General features: G+C 31.3%; 1 long non-coding RNA gene across 1 annotated transcript; it reads left to right on the forward strand.

Annotated features, from left to right (window-relative positions):
• Positions 1-330: 330 nt before the first annotated feature.
• On the forward strand, positions 331-5,762 carry LOC124354864. Its single transcript, XR_006921718.1, has 2 exons — positions 331-544; positions 4,085-5,762. It is a non-coding gene; the product is annotated as an uncharacterized LOC124354864 (long non-coding RNA).
• Positions 5,763-6,154: the final 392 nt, after the last annotated feature.

Here is a 6,154-nt window from a genome sequence, read left to right on the forward strand (position 1 = left end):
TAAGCCTGTTTATGGAGAGCCTAAAAAAACACTAAGTACACCAACTCCTTATAGGTTCTCCCAAAAATTAATTTTTCATGGACTTTTTACTCCCCCATCTCAAACCCTAAATGGAATTTGAAAAAGAACATGTATGGACATAATTATGTAGATATTGAACATTTTAAAACAATCAGCTTAAAACTGTCTTAGATGTTCAATTCCCAGTGGTAATATATTTTGTTATACTATATGTCAGTGATTAAATAAACAATCTTGGTAAGTATCTGATCCAGCAAAACATTATTTGCTTTAAAAAACACTACCTGCAACATATTATATTTGTCACCTGTTTATAAAAACATTCAGAACTTTAATTGATTGCTATTGTATTGTTTTAGATAATCATTTTTATTGATACAATTCGAACATTTAATCATCACATCGGTCAGATTGAATGGAAAACCAGGGACGTTTTAGTGATTCTGATGATGATTTTGAACTTCCTGAAGATCGAAGAATGACCAGGGTTCTCTTTCACCAGATGAAATCCAATATCCTAACAGTAAGTTACTTGTTTATTTTATGCCGATGCTAGTGGCATTTTAAAATATTTCTTGAAAGGAAATATTTCTAACCCCCCTTTGTGAGATTAATGGTTTATAAAATGAAGGAGTATATCCTGTGTAGTTCTATTACCATCTAAGGCTAAATTATCCTCAGAAAAAATCATTAATTAATTCCTCAGTGACCAGGAAAACTAATGGATCTATAGAGGATAGTTTGTTTATTTGTCACCCCAATACTTCCTTTTGACAGTCTCCCTGTTAGAGATAAAGAGAAAAATTTGGGATTCAGATTCCATCATGTCCATCAACTACTTAAACACCAAATTTACCTTTATTTGATGCTGTTCATGTCCCTGCAGCTCACGATGAGTTGTTCAAGAACTCTCACAGATAAGACCAATAAGCAATTCCAAAAAAAACATCAACCAGATTTAAATTTGTAAAAACTTAATTTGAATAGTAAATTTGTATTTTAGTAGAGTAATGTAATTCCAATAAGATTTAGTTTTAGGATCAGCAAATCTTTTGTGTAGAATAATAATTTGTTAATGCTTATTCTCAGAACAAATTGCTTTGAGTCTGCTTTTAGGAAACAGCATTTTTAGGTTTATTGTAGTTAGAGATTTTTTTCAAGAAGATAAAGCTGTTTGTTGGTCTAGTTTATGAGTTGAGTAAAGTAGAACAGTTCCATATTCCAGTTCCAAAAAGGTACATACAAATCTCCTCAAACCTTTGGCAAAGCTAAAACAAGTGACAGTTTTCACATGTGTTATCATCTGGATTCATGCTCAGGTTAAATTATTGGAAATTATTAGTGATAAACTGGACCATAGTAAATATGCCGTTTGAACCTTTTCTTAAATTGTCTGGGCAGTTCATAAAAAGATGTATCCCCAATGAATCAGCTAATTTTTTTTCTTACAATGCAGCCAATCAAGTCCACAGTAAAATATACCATTTCAAATTTGTGTCATTTGTAGGATGATTTAAGTTTCTGGTCTGTTGAATCGGTTACTTTTGCTGCCTCACATAGGAAAGAAGCAGTCGATGGTGAAGGGGCTAGACTCAAAAACATAATAAGGAACCGAGTCGAGAATGAGACTATACATTCAGATCACTTTGCAGTAGCACAAGAAAAAAAATTCATGTCTTTGATGATTTAGAAATAAGATGGCACCCTCCATTCTGTTCTTTTGTGAAAACTCCTTTCTGGCTTTGTCGTTTTGCCCAAATTTTTCCCTGCATGACTGCTCATTAAGTAGGGCATTAATATTTCACCTCTCTCAGTATAGTCACTTGAGGAAGTGGGTCTCAAACAGCAGATGAATTACTCCATTATACGTTTCTCCTATCGGGTTAATATATTTCGTCTGTAGGGCTTTTCTATTCTTTAGTCTTGTGGAAGATCTTACAAGTCTCCGACATAATTTTCTCTATATTAAATCAGTTTACTAGTGTGGTCCTCCCCAGTTTATTTATTTCACCATTTCCCACCATATCTGCCAAGCATACCACTCACTATCTGCTATTTGGTGAAATATTGTGTAAATAAAAAATATGCAGTCTTGTGTTTACAGTAATAAAGATTCAAAACCATGGGTATAATGCAATAATTTAATGAGTGTTAGATTAAAGATTCTATTTTTATGCTTAAATTGGTAAATTAAATATGTATACAATGTAGAAAATCAACAATACTGTAATAATAATAAGTACAGATCAACAGAAGGACTTGAAGATCATTTCCCAAAGAAAAGGTTGAAATTATGTTACGCCACCAAAAATATAAAGTAAAAGGAATTTACACTCCAACCAGATTGGACAGATTTGGTAGTCATTACATAAAATTCTGTGGGTGTTTGATTAATAAATAAACTTCCTACCGATTAATAAATTTACTGGTAACAACTATAGAGTATATTTAGATATAGACTACTAATACAATAACTTCTAGATAGTCACTGCTGATGTGAGGTGTTAAATAATAAAATTACTTTCTTAAGAATCGTGAATACAAACTTTAAAAAAAGTAAAAATACACCCAAAATATTCCAACACATTAAAAAGTTTATATAACTGAAATGCTTTAAAACATACTTTTGTAGCATGTCAAATTGAAGTGGCTATCTTTATGAATCTGAATATATCTTAGGTTTTTGAATACCCAAAGTGTGTCTATTGTCATCATCAGCAACTCTAAAGTTACATATCCAAAACAAAATGTTAAGAACATGTGAGCAAAAGAAGATGTAATAAAGACCAATTTAATTGGCTGTGGCTTAAAGTTATTGGGGGGTGAAGCAGTAAGCCAAGTGAAAAGAGAGCACAGCAAACAATTTTTTACCCCAATAGATGAAGACCAACCATGTTTTATTAAACTCTTAAAATAGCAATATAACTTCCTGGTTTGTCAGTTCTTGTATTAAGTTTTAAATTTAGGCTACATATATTATAATAACATACATTTTGAATAAACTTTATAATTTTGTGATTTGAATTTATAATAATAACACTTTTGTTTACATTAATAAGATATTGAATGAATATAATTTATGTTTAATTATTTATTAAAAAAATAATTTTTTTCAATTTTTAATAGCCATATATGGTGTAGTGCACTCTTAGAGAAAGTGAATTGAACCAGGTGGTTCAGTGCTCGTAAGTTTCAAAATACTACATCTTATAAACTGAAATGGAAGTTTACCAGAATCTTTATGCCATTTAGCCAAAAGTTCTTGATTTATTTTTCAACTGCTATTTTAAGAACTCTACAAACACTTTACCCCATTCTAATTCTGTTCAACTTAAATTTTATAAATAAAATGCAGTATTTATGTACTACAGTATTAGCAAATAGAGAGTATGGCTGAGGAGTCAGGTATCCACCTTGCACGCACGCACGCACTACCATACTCATGAGCACAGAGGGTTGGTGCCAATCCGGCACTTGCCGTTTTGCGTCCCATCAATCACCTAGTGTTACTGACCGGGTTATTTAGTACAATCTTAAACTCATGACTAAGCAGTATTATCTCTCCGGTCTTTATTTTATGGACAGCTTTTGTTTACAAGGGATGTCGTGTCACTATTTTGTGAAGTTGAATTGTTTATTTTTACAGTGTATGCCAAATCATTATGGCTTTCCTTGTAAGAGTGCCAATAAATCATTCACATGCAGGGAAAATAATAATGCATGTAATCAATTATTTTGAAAGTGAAAAAAACAATATAATGTGTTCAATTTACATAAAAAAAGTATTACAGCCAACTGAAGACGGTTGTAACATTTTTTTAGAACTATCCAGAATATAAAAGCAAACTTTGTTAGGTAACAAAGTATACTGGAGTCTACAGTGTTCATATATAAATACAATGTATTAGGTGAGTCTAGGTTTAGATTTACAGCTGGAACAAGGTCTAAAATATGATGTATTTCTAAAATTAATTCATTACACACATTTTGCAAAAGGTTGTTTTAAAAAAGATCATGAATAGTTTCTAGTTTTATTATTTACGTTCATTATGTATATTTACAGGTGATGATGATACTTACCTAGAAAATACTCATCATCCCCGACAGAATTCACCCAAGACCCGAATCCATGTGCAAGGCATTGGAAGGGATGACATCCGAACAAGTACAAGAGCTCCTTCACAAGTTGCACATCAGTGATGAATCCAGTCAAGATGAAGCTATTCCCCCTGAAAAAGAAAATGTTGTAGAGCAGACTGGATGGAAAAGACCAAGTAAAACTTAAAAAGAAGAAAAGCTCCAGCTAAAAAAGTCACTAAAGGAAATACCAAAAATAATAAAACAAGAATTTTCAGATCAAAGTGCTGAACAGATAGAGTTACCCCCAGTAAGAAAAATGTAGCTCTAGAAGAAACTAAGACAAAGAAAACAAAGCGAGGAAAGAAGGATATTGCCTGCTCCAGAGAATGTTTCTGTGCCAGCATCAGATCACAATATTACTATCAAAAGTTTGACAAAAAAGATGTGGATGAAGAAATTAATATGAAGAGTAAGAAAAAGGTCACAAAGAGTAAACCAAAATAGTGCTAAGGAAATAGGTTCCGAGGATCATTCTGTATTACCACCAAAAGAGGAAAGTAATTCTCAAAACGAAGACAATAAACAAGAGTCTGAAAATGGCAACAAGACTAAAAAAAACCACCAAGAAAGGAAAACAAACAGAAAATGTTCATGCAGATGAACCAAAAGAAGATGATAAAAAACAGCAGAATACTAAAGTTGTTGCAAATAATGGAGAGAAAGAAAAGCCAGGAAGACTCTTGAAAAAGAGTAAGGATGAACCTCCTGTTGAGAACGAAGTTGAAAAATGCCTCAGAAGGAAAGAAAATAGGTGAAAACAAATTAACAAAGCAAGCTAAGGGGAAACAGAAGAATGCCAATGGAAGTTTTGAAAGGAAATAATGAGTCCAAGGAAAAAGAATCTGACAGTATTATAGCTGAGGAACCCAATAAAGGACGAGCTAAAAGGAATGCAAAGAAAGAAACTAAAGACGTTGAAGTCGATGAACTTGAACAGGTAAAAGAAGTTCAGAAATCAAAAAAGAAAGTAAATTCCAAACAAAAAGAAAATGAAGATCCAGATAAAAATGAACCAAAGAGTAAACCAGCACCAAAAACAAATTCAGCAAAAGAGAAAAAAATTCCTACGAATAAAAAAGAAGATAAAATAAAAGAAGAAGAGGTACCTGCAACTAAGAGAGCTACCAGAAGAAACAGTAAAATAGTAATAGAAAGTTGCTTAGTTAGTCCCACTTGGTCTATTTTTTTTTAATTTTAACGTATTTAGTGTTAAATTTCATTTATTCAAAATAATTTAATTTTTTAGGCTTTAAAATAATTTTACTAAATCAGCTGAACGATTTTGTAAATACAAAATGTTTACCTCCTTAGCTGATTATATATTATTGTAATCACTTAGATTTTATGATAGCTTTGGGAATTTTTTGTTGGTATTTAAGATATAGTTTTTACATTGTGTTATGTACAAAACCAGAATTTTACTGGTGGAGCTTAAAGCAAAACATTTAAGATTAAGTACATTAAAAAACTGTTTTTTGTTATTAAATAAAAATACTAAAGTTATTAGCCAAAAACGTTTTTTAAGTAAGTAATTTATTGTTGTATTACTGTCATTATGTTATGTAAGTTTTACACTATTACATTAAATATTTTTACATTAATATGTGTGAATTCAAATTATTTTTAACAGATATGTTTTACATGTACACCTTCCTTCTCTATTTTGTGAACTCCACAGATCTATAATCTTATAAATAGAACATGACATTTCACTGAATGCTTTCTCTTGAGCTCACAGCTTTTACCCATTACAATAAAAAAAATAAACAATATAGATGATAAGAAACAAATGATACTCTAGAAGTACATGTTATTAGTACATTATTTGTCAGCAGATCATCCAATTTCAATGAAAAAACATTTAAGCTTCACTTATTTTTACATCCAGGTAGGTATAAAAAAATACTGAACACTCCACTCACCCATTAAGTCATACAAGTAATTTAGAAGGTGCCAGGTTAGAAAAGCCCTGTATGTGGGTTGTAATTCTACC

Source organism: Homalodisca vitripennis, chromosome 2 (assembly GCF_021130785.1).
Source record: "Homalodisca vitripennis isolate AUS2020 chromosome 2, UT_GWSS_2.1, whole genome shotgun sequence".
Taxonomy (NCBI): domain Eukaryota; kingdom Metazoa; phylum Arthropoda; class Insecta; order Hemiptera; family Cicadellidae; genus Homalodisca; species Homalodisca vitripennis.